This window comes from Asparagus officinalis, chromosome 6, assembly GCF_001876935.1.
Source record: "Asparagus officinalis chromosome 6, Aspof.V1, whole genome shotgun sequence".
Classification (NCBI taxonomy): domain Eukaryota; kingdom Viridiplantae; phylum Streptophyta; class Magnoliopsida; order Asparagales; family Asparagaceae; genus Asparagus; species Asparagus officinalis.
The window spans coordinates 8,632,225-8,644,098 of record NC_033799.1 but is presented as its reverse complement, the minus strand read 5'-3'; positions in this window follow the sequence as shown (position 1 = coordinate 8,644,098).

Below are 11,874 nucleotides of genomic sequence, written 5' to 3'. Positions count from 1 at the left end.
TGCCACATTAGGATCAAGCCCTGGCATATCTTCGTAGTTCCAGGCGAAGACGTCGATATATTCCCTGATGAGGGCGATTAGTTCCTCTTTCTCATCTGGGGGAAGACTACCGCTGATGAATATGGGTTTTGGATTGGCCTCATCGCCCATATTAATTTGGACTACTTCATCTTCGGTTGGTGGTTCTCTCTGTTCGAACCTGTCACCGTACTGCATACTTAGGTGATGTACCCACGGGTCTTCCCACGTTGGCATTTGATCATCATCCTCCAGCGTGGATGGATCTGCTGTAGTCATGTTTGACATTAAGGTTTTGAACATTTCTCCCAGACTTGTATCAGAGTCCCACTCTGAAGCATCGGGAGAGTATCCATTCTTAGGCTTGTTAGCAATTTGATCAATGATCTGCCAACTACATTCCTCATCTGATGAAACATAACCTAAGCCTCGTCCATATTTATAATAATCCTCAGGCTTCCCTTTCGGTACATATACTGCTTTGGCTGGATTACGAGGACCTCGATCGAAATATAAACCTTCTCCGAGTGTGAAGTCGTATCCTTGCTTTTCCATAAGCTTGCGTGCTTCCGGACTATACTTAGACAAATGCCGACCGGGTTTGTCATCATCTTCATCTTCACTTAGGAAATGATCTGGTAACGGAGAGCTTTTTTCCTTTACCGTAAATTACTTCTTTTGCACCTCCTATCTTGTTCGGGATAATCATGGTTGTTCCGAAAGAATGCTGGAGGCGTTCCTTGGAGGCGTTCTTTCGTTACATAGGATGATCGGAGCGGCATATGCAAACCAGAATTATTATACAATTCCGTCATCATATTATCAAAAGACAAGGAGTACTCTAAATCATCATTTATTTCATCGGTGGCAAGTTGCCAGTTACAACTGTCATCTGACGATTGATCATCGTCAAGATTGATTACAAAGGGTACAATGTTATTTAAAACAAAACCACCATCGTAATCGAATCCGGCTTCAGAATCAGCTTCTCCTCCGCTGTCCGTGCCCTGGACTGATGGTTCTGTATCGGATTCGTTACCATAAAGGAGAGAATCAGTGAAATAATTCTCAAACCCTTTAAATGGTTGTTTATCCGCGACCACCGTCCTGACCCTTCCATTAGTGTCGACATATTTCAGACACTGATGTAGGGTGGAGGGAACTATATTATAACGTTACTGTGGATCCAAGGTCGACCCAGTAGTAAGTTATATGATGTCTCAGCATCAATCACGTAACACGTGACCTCTGTCTTCAGATCACCCATTTGGCACTTTATCCGGATCTTTCCCAAAGGCCTTGACCCGCTGGTGTTGAATCCGTAAATGATCGTGCCCATAGACTCCAATTTGCTGACTGGAATGCCAAGGCTATGCATAAGGCGAAGCGGCATAATACTCACAGCGGAACCCGGATCCACTTGGATTCGGTTGACTTCGCTGGAGCCAATGTATCCGACGAAATATAGGGGCCGATCATGGTTCGAATTCTTCGTCTGCATATCCTCTTTGGTGAAGGTGATGCAGGGAAGGTTCTTAGCCGCTATGTTGCAGTTCAGGCACCGGCTTGATTTGAGTCAGAAACACCTCTGAATTGGCCAAAGCTTCTTGCAAGGCCTCCCTGGTTTCCTTGGACAACCGCAGCAATTCATGCAGCGTTATCCGTGCTGGAATATTGGCTAGTTGAGCCATTATATCGAAGATTTGCTGAGTCTTCGAGCTTTCCGGTTTGTCTCTCCCAATCGGGCGACTAAAACGAGACTGCTTCAGATTCTGCACCTCCTGGGGATTCTTCTCTTTCGGTTTATTCACCGACTATCGTCGAGCCTCTTCGCCCGGTGTAGGACTTGTAATCACCCCCATCTCCGTGAGAGTTTTGGCTGGTCCCCGTTTATTCACCCCCTGCTCACTAGGTGGTGGATAGTTGTAGTGATACTCATTTCCGCTTTGGGTCGCAAAAACTTCTTGTTCTTCTTCAGAGAGCGGGAAAGCTATGATTCTTTCGTCATCTTCTCCTGGGATAGCAGAGACTCCGCAGCAAGACTTTCCTTTCCCTTTGGACTTCTTCTTGGATGACGATCCGGCCCATTGTTCATCTTCAATCAGGTCGGGGTGAACCCAGAGGATTTCGCCGTTTGGGGCTGTATGTGGCACAAGTCCTTTTGGCGCTGTCCATGCGGGTCATCGTTTACTGTCTTCATTCCCACTTTGGTGATGTGTTTTGGTTCAAACCACGCTGTGGGCACTGATCCAAAGCTGATTGAAACCACGTTTGCTCCAACATTCTTGGACGGCTTCGGGGTTATGACGCCTACATCAATTAACGCCTGGATCTTGTCCTTGAGGTGGTAGCATGACTTCGTAGGGTGATGGACCGCTCTATGGTATGCACAATACCTTGGATATGTCACTTTGCTAGCCCCTTCTTGATCCACAATCGCTGGCAGCTAAATTTTGTTGTTCTCCAACAAGTACTTAAAGATGCCGGGAACTTCGTCATCTTTGAAGGAGTACACTTTGGGAAATCTTGGCTCTGAAGACTTCTGCTTCTGAGGCCTGTTTTCGCCAAAAGTTGGTTTTATTGTTAAATTCATTATATCTTCGGTCGATTACAATAAATTCAAAGAAAACAGCCTTTTTATAAGACTCTTTTACAAGCATCCCAGAATCCTCTTAAAGATTGAGTCCTGAATACTTTGGGGTAGTGTAGACGGGCAAAAATGCTAGAAGATATCCAAATCAAGTAATGAAATATCAAAAAGGCAAGAAACAAGTCTTTGTTGTCTCGCGTTGCGGAGACAGAATTGCTGTCTCGTCCACACGGAGACAGTCTTGACTGTCTCGCCGTCGCGAAGACGGTCTTTCTGTCTCGAGGGAGCAGACAGATTTCTGATCACCACGCGAGACAGTCTTTGCCTGTCTCGCCCACGCGAGACGTCTTGCTGTCTCGCCGTGCGAGACGAATTTGTCATCGCACGTGAGAACAGCTTTCAGTGGTCAACTCCTTTGTAACTACACCTCATGTGGCACTACTGTGCTAAGAGTGTGGAAGTCGTGTGGACGGAATCACGTGGGGAAACTGGCAAAATACGGAGTTTGAAACGTGGGAAGGAGTAAGATGAAAATCTGGTTTGTCTTTCTTCCAGCGGACGTGTTATACTGTCTCGGGGCGAGACAGTGTTTACTGTCTCGGGGGCGCAGCAGAAAACACTGTCTCGACTGTTTTCTCAAAGTCCTAGAGCTATATATACTCCCCGAAGCTATTTGTTCAGGGGGCTGATCATTTTGAAACTTCAGCAGCAATCCAGAGCAATCACAGAGCAAGAGAGAGAGAGCAGAGGTCGTGAACTTTCGGCACTCCTTGATATCAGGCTTTGATTGATTTTCAAGAGAACGATTCTTACGATCGATAAGATATCGTGTTCAATTTCTCAGTCGATAACGAACAGTCAGAATTCATAACCATCACGATTCAATCAGACATTTTTTGTGATTTGGTGGTCCACGAGTCAAAGCGCTCCCGGCACAGGCCAAAATCTCAGAAAGCAGTGATACAAACAACGATCTGTGTTTATTTTACTCAAGAGTTGTAATTTTCTGTTTGTTTGCTGTAAGAGTCTTTATAAAAGTTGTTTTTTTTGAATTTATTGTAATCGACGAAGATTAAAAGTCGCACAAACCAATTTTTTGGCGAAAACAAAACCCTGAGCGACCAGGGGAGCCACGGTCTTCGTGCGAGACCGTCGTTGTCGCAGACGATCAAGGATTCCAGTTGATCAATGGTCGAATACGAAGGCGAACCAGGACCATAGTTTGAGGAATACTCTCATCATCCTCTTCAAGAGCTTATTATCTTCGCAAGACAAGAGGATCTCACAATTGAGAGATTCATGCTAGAGGCACAAAATGAAGCTCTCGCTGATTGTTGCCAGAAGAATTGCACTCGCAAACACTCTGCTCAACACATGGCTTTTATCTAGATTAAGGTCAATCGATCAAAGCCGCCGACATTGACGAAAAGAGCTCGTCAGAGACGCTCGGTGGTCGGTCAAAATAGCGAAGGCATTTGAATAAGACCGACGGAGTTCGTTAGTTATGCCGATTAGGAGTCGGAGGAACAAAAGTGGGTTTATTCACGCAACGGCGAACTACGCAACGTTCTGCACAATTCACAAGGAGTTAATGGAACACTCCCGTCAATAAGGGTCGTCGACGCTCAAAGAACTATACAAAAAACGTTCGTGCAAACCGCTGTTCATGCCTGTTGAATCTCTTACAAGCAAAGACGAGAAAGGAGGAAGGCAAACGGGACAAAGGAATCACCGAAACTCCGCAAGTTGGGATTCTAAAGTCTGGACTTATGCCAAATCAGCAGTTCGGAGCCCGCTTAAGACCCATACCCAATGGTCTGTTTTTATGACGTGCGATCCCAACATACTTGGATCGCTCAAAGCAAAAATAATTGTCCTGAGAATTTGCCAACAAGTTTATACCCCAGCAAAGAAGACGCATTCACCAAATGATATCGTCATACCTGAGGAGATCCTATCAACAGACAATACGAATTTTTAGCAATACATATCGTAAATCGTAATTATAAGTTGAGTTGTGAATATTTTGAAAGAGAGTTATTCGGAAATAAACTCTCGGTGTTCCTGTGCACGACTCGTCAAACCGCGATTATCGAATGTTGACTGTTTCAAACGAGAATTCCCACGAAAGTCATCTGTTTATCAAAAGCTAGCTGAGACAGTTTCCGCAAAAGAAAGATAGACTGCCAATGACATGATTCCCTGTGAAGTCACATCAACGTGGCTGACAAGAAAAGTCTCAATGGCTCGAGTGAATCAAGACCCGAGTTTTCCGAGAGAAAAGGCTCATCCAAGAATGCCAAGACTATCTCGACTCCAATTAGGAGTCATCAGACGCAGAGATTAGCAAAAAAGAATGACAAGAAGGGATGTGATCAGAGCATGGAGCTCTCGGACATTTGTTCGTGCGAATCGCTATCGGCGAGATATCAATCTGCATAGGACAAACCAGGGAAGTGACTTACGAATCACCTCTGATCAGCTATCACTCAACTACTTCCAAGAAGCTCTAGTCAAACAACGTGAAGAATTAGAGCTGAAGTGAAGACAGAGATGTTAAGGTAGCGCTAGATTCAACAATGAGGAGACATTACTACTCAAAACCTCAAACCTCCTGAATCTAGTCAGCGAGCTGAGTCAGACACACCTCGGCAATGTTGCATTAGATAACAATGATCCAGAGAGTGGATGAAGTCATTATGCTGATACACCTCAATGGACATAAACGCTGGTTGTCGGTGGTTTAACGATCCTCAAAACTGATATTGGGGGTGGCTTCAATAAGCCACTACTGGGGTGGTCCAAGTATCCTTTCTCGACATCATTCAAGAAAGAAATAGACTTGATGACTGGGGAAAATGCAAAAACTTGAAAAGACAAAATCTAATCTTTGATGACGGCTCAGAAGTTAAGAAGCGGGTTATTCCATGTCTTATCCGAGCGGGAATGCGATTTCAAACCATACCCGGACCAAATTCAATCCTGATTAATTCACACCGTTTGAGGGGAAGAGTTCGCGATTTCAGCACCTATTTTATTTCAAGTTATTTGTGTATGCATCTCTGGAAACTAGGCTTTAATGTCCGGATCATTCGTTGGCACCCTCGCGGACCCGCCTTCGATTGGTCGACGGCTCAAGCCAGAGAGCGTACAATTGCTGGATGAATGGAAAGTTTGTTCCTCAGCCACTCTTCGATGATGACACTTGAAGTACAATCGACATCCTTCTTGATAGAAGCAAAAAGCGGAGAGTCAGTTGATAATTTTCTCAAAACGCTTCATACATGGGCAAATGAATTGCAGGACCTGTACAGGGAGTTATCCTGCAAACATGCCCATAATAATCTCCTCTTCGATGTCCTGAAGCTCTAGGGTCGTACCATCCAAACTGGAAACATTGAAAATGCGCGGAGAACAAGCTGAACCTTTCTTAGAAAGAAGAGTAGAGAGGGCACACCAATGACATCTGCCAATCATTGAGAATGCCGACTCTCGATCCGAGTGATTCAAAGGAATATTCTTCGAAGATGATGAACGCTCCAGCCATCTTGGAATACCTCTCGTAATGACAAATCGAGACCACTATTAAGATCAGGATTGTGCTAAACATGAATTATGGATTCCTAATTACTGTGCGTACCACAGAAGGGTTCTTCATCCACCGAGATTGCTTTGCGACTCAAAACAAATCAAGCCCTAATTGAATTCCCGGTTGTCATACGACGAGAACGAAGTCGAGTAAGACGACCATCCATACCCATCGGAACATAGTATAGAACTTTAACTTTCTTTCTCTTAACTTCAATTGGGTACACGAGTATAACTGTTTCCCTCACTCCGAAAAGTATCCGAGATAACTGTCATCGATTACTCAAAAGGTATATGAGTCTGTAAACTATTTCCTTTCCTTAACGGAGAGATTCCTGGAATCCTATATTTCTAAGGAAAACCCCGAACATGCGACTGGATAACTAACTCCTCGTTGTACACAACCGTTTGACAAAGAAAGCTGGGCGGATACTTTCAATGTAACGGAATGATCACCGGAAGAAGTTAAATGTAATTTTTTCAGGAGTAAACCCGCAATCAGTATAACACATAAAGCTCTACAGACTGACTGAATACTCTTTTGCTGAGATAGGTCTCGATCACCTCTTAGATCAATCTTCCCTCACAATATCCCATTTTGGGTCAACCTTAAAACATTTAGGACAAAGCCAAATCCCTCTCGATTCGTTCCATGAACGGAGGTCCACAAATTGAATGATTAAACCTTTTAAACAAGTTAGGGAGTCATCTCAAACACCCTCACTTGGTCAAACCTTATTAATTATAGGACCATAAACCAAAATCCCCCTTTCAGATTCCTTCCATGAACGGCGACGCCCACTTCGAATTTGCCAGCAATCAACTATAAAAGTAGTAATTGCCTTCCATATCATATATCAATACTATTCACAATTCTCCTCGAATAAGAATGCCCCACTTCAAATTTCCCTTTGTACCAGGAGATAGAATATAAATCTCTTCCTCTCGATCCGGTTATCTCTCTTACCAACAAACAAGAGACCAGGAGATAGAATATAAATTCTTCACTCTCGATCCGGTGTTATCTCTACCAACAACAAGAGACCATAGATAGAATATAAAATTTTCCTCTCCGTATTCGGGTTATCTCTACAACAAACAGAGACAGGAGATTAGAATATAAATTCTTCCTCTCATCATGCGGTTTAATCTCTACCAACAACAAGAAGACCAGCAGAGCCATAGAATATTTAATATATCATTCCTCTACCGATTATCAGCTTTTCTCTTACCAACAAAAAGAGACCATATTACTCCAATAGGTACACGTGAGGTCTAAACTGTTTTTCCTACCTCAACAGCGAAGTTTCTGGGCAGAATATTACTCAAGAATATTCTTAAGACTAACCTGCATACTCCCATAGGTTACACGAGTCATAACTGCTTTTCCTACCCTCAACAGGGAAGTTCTGGAGAATATTACTCAAGAATATTCTTAAGAAATAACCTGAATTCCAAATAGTATAAGAGTCTAAACTGTTTCCCTATCCTCAAAACAGCGAAGTTCTGCAGAATATCAGTTTAAAATTTCTTGAGAATAACTGACTAACCCCTAAACGGTGTATATGGCAGTGTCAGCTTGACGACGAGATCGTGATCTCAAGTACAAGTTCCAACTTTTAATTTCAAGATCTCTACAATGGACAAGCCGAATAACAACGATGCCGGGAGGATCATTAACTATTCTACAAGCACTGAATAGATTGAGAGAACAAGAGATCAAAAGTTGAAGCACCTACGCCGGTTCCTCTATACGATCTACTCAACCAAGATTGAAGGATCGTAAGTAAGATCTTATCTTATCCAAAGCATCCCAGAACTCCTCGTATAAAGATTGAGTCTGGAATACTTTTGGAGCGAGGGGTATCTGTAGACTGGTCAAAAAAATGCTGCAAATTATCCAAATACACGCTCAAGAGGAAATATCCAAAAAGTGCAGAAGAACACAATCTTTGACTGTCTCGCCGTGCCGAGACAGACCTTGACTGATCTCGCCACGCCGAGACAGCTCTTTACGTGCTTTCACCGTGCCGAGACGTCTTTATGTTACGGGTGAGACAGATCTTTCTAACTGTCTCGCCCACTGCGAGACAGTCTTTGCTGTCTCGCCCACGCGAGACATCTTTGCTGTCTCGCCCACGGAGACAGTCTTTGCTATTCGCGTGCGAGACAGAATTTTAGGTCTCGCACCGTGAGACAGCTTTCAGACTAGGCAAACTACCTTTGTAACATACCCTAATGTGGCCACTAAACTGTTCAAAGAATGTGGGAAATGTCGTCGACGAGAATCACGTGGATAATGCCAAAATAACGAGTCTGTTGAAACGTGGAGGCAGTTAAGATAAAAACTGCCTGCGGTTACTGTTCTGCCGCGAGACAGTGTTACTGTCTCGCGGGCTCGAGACAAGTTTTTACTGTCTCGCCGGGCGAGCTACAGCAAACACCTGTCTCGCCGCGTCGAGACAGCAAACACTGTCTGCGCGAACATGTTTTCCTGCCAACTGTTTCCTAGAGGCCTATATATACTCCACGAAGCTATTTTCTCAGGGGCTGATCATTTTGACACTTCAGAGCCATTCCAGAGCAATCAGAGCAGAGAGAGACAGACGTCTTGAACTTTGCGGCCATCCTTGAGAATCAGGCTTTGAACTTTCAGATTTCCAGAAGAACGACTATTTACATCGATAAGATATCGTTTCATATTCTTACTTCGAATAAGAAGCTCAGATCTAACCCCTCGACGATTCAATCAGAATCTGTGATTGTGGTTCAGAGTCAAAGCCGTCTCTGGCACAGGCAAAGTATCACAAAGCAGTGTGATCCAAACAAACGATCACTGCGTTTATTTTTCAGAGTTGTAATTTTTTTTGTTGTGTAAAAGAGTGCTTTAAAAAAGGCTGTTTTCTTGAATTTTTGTAATCGATCCGAAAGATATACATGAATTTACAATAAAACCACTTTTGGGCGGAAAACAGGCCTCAGAGCAGAGTCTTCAGGCAAGATTTCCCAAAGTGATAACTTCTTCAAGGATGACGAAGTTCCCGGCATCTTTAGTACTTGTTGGAGAACAACAAATTAGCTGCCAAGCGATTGTGGATCAAGAAGTGGGCTAGCAACAGTGAATATCCAGGTATTGTGCATACATAGAAGGTCCATCACCCTACGAAGTCATGCTCCACCTTCCAAGGACAAGATTCCAGCGATTAATTGATGTAGGCGTTCATAATCTCCAAGCGTCAAGAATGTTGGAGCAAACGTGTTTCAATCAAAAGCTCTTGGATCAGTGCCCACAGCGTCGTTGAACCAAACACATCACCAAGTGGTGAATGAGACAGTAAACGATGACCGACAGGACAGCGCCAAAAGACTTTGTGCACATACCAGCCCCAAACGCGAAATCCTCTGCGGTTACACCCCGACCTATTGAAGAGAACAATGGGCCGGTCGTCATCAGGAAGAAGTCCAAAGGGAAAGGACAAGTCTTGCTCGGAGTCTCTCTACTCCAGGAAAGATGAAGAAAGAATACCTACTTTCCGCTCTCTAAAGAAGAACAAGAAGTTTTGCGACCGAAGCGAAATGAGTATCACTCAACTATCACCACCTAGTGAGCAGGGGGTGAGTAACGTGGACCAGCAAAACATCTCACCCGATGGCGGCTACTTACAGTCCTACACCGGGCGAGAGCGTCGACGCATAGTCGGATGAATAACGAAGAGCAAGAATCCCAGGGACGGTGCAGAATTGAAGCAGTTCGATTTTAGTCGCCGATTGGGAGCAGAGACCAAACCGAAAGCTCGAAGATCGTAAATCTGTCGATCTAAGTGGACTCAATATGCCATATTCCAGACGGATCGCTGCAGGAATTGCTGCGGTTTGTCCAAGGAAACAGGGAGGCCTTATGCAAGAAGCTATTTGGCCAATTACAAGGTGATTTCTGACTCTAAATCAAGCCTGAGACCCGAACAGCCAGAACCGCTTGACGTCAACAATGCAACATAGAGCCCGACTAAAAACCTTCCCTGCATTACTTCACCAAAAGAGGAACATGCAGCGAAGAATTTCGAACCACGATCGACCCCCCACGTATACTTCCATCGTACTACATCTCGGCTCCAGTACCCCCGAATCACCCCCTGAATCCAATGTGATCGGGTTCCGCATATGTGTAGTATTATGCCGCTTCGCCTTATGATAAGCCTTGGCATTCTCAGTCAGCATAATTGGAGTTATGGGCCACGATCATTTACGCGATTCAACACCAGCGGGTCAAGGCCTTTGGGAAAGATCGCGAAAAGTGCATGGCTGTGATCTGAAGACGGAAAGTCACGTGTATATGTGATTGATGCTGAGAATCATATAACTATACTGGGTCGGCCTTGGATCCCATAAGTAATGTTATAGTTCCCTCCACCTACATCAGTGTCTGAATATGTCGACACTAATGGAAGGCGTCAGGACGGTGGTCGCGGATAAACAACACTTTAACGTGTTTGAAGAATTATTTTCACTGATTCATCTCCTTTATGTACGAATCCGATACAAACCATCAGTCACGGGCACACAGCGGAGGACGAAACTGAGTTCTGAAGCCGGATTCGATTACGTGGTGTTTGTTTTAATAAATTGATACCCTTTGTAACTTCACATTGCACGATGATCAACTCGTCAGATGACAGTTGATAAACTGGCAGCTTGCAACTAATGAATAAATGAATTTAGAGTACTCCCTGTCTCTTGAGTGATGCTGATAAAAGATTTGTATGGCAATCATCTGATTTGTATATGCCGCTCTCGCGTCTCCTCATGTAACACACAGGAACGCCTCCAGCATTCTTTCCGAACAACCATGTATGATCACCGAACAAGATAGGAGGTGCAAAAGAAGTAATTACGGTAAAGGCAAAAAGCTCTCACGTTACCGAATCATTTCCTAAGTCGATGAAGAAAGATATGACAAACCTGGTCGGTATTTCTAAGTACAGTCCGGAAAGCCGCGAAGCATGGAAAGCAGGGTACGTTTCACACTTCGGAGGACTTCTTCGATCGAGGCCTCGCTACTCCAGCAAAGCGCTGTATATGTACAAAAGGGAAACCAGGGATTATTTAAAACCGCGCGAGTTAGCCTATGTTCCTTGTCTGATGATGACTGTGGTTGGCAATTATCGACAAATCGCTAACCAAACTCAAGAAATGATACTCTTCTTATTCTTCAAGCCTGGGGCATTCTGACACAAGTCTAGGGAGCCATTCAAAGCCTAATGAATATGCGCTATAGTTGATCGTCCACAATGAGGAGACTGACGATCCAGTACCAACATGGGAAGACCCAGTGCTTAATCCCTGAAATGCAGGATGGTGATAGGTTTCGAATAAAGGGACCCCCACTGAAGATAAAATAGTCATTAACAGTGGCGCGAGGGCCAACCCAGATGCCTATATTCATCAGTGGTTTTCCCCCAAATGACAAGGGAGCGAGTTATATGCTCGTCATCAGACGGGTATATTGATGTCTTCTTGGGGAACATGAAGATATGCCAGGGCTCGACCCCACGTGCCAATGCACGCCTCGACATTCAAACGCGGATGCACAACCTGTCACAACAGCAAAGACGGTTTCAGTCCGCACGATTATGGAAGCCATGAGGCAGTAGGTTAAGAAATTGATACGAATCAGGCAA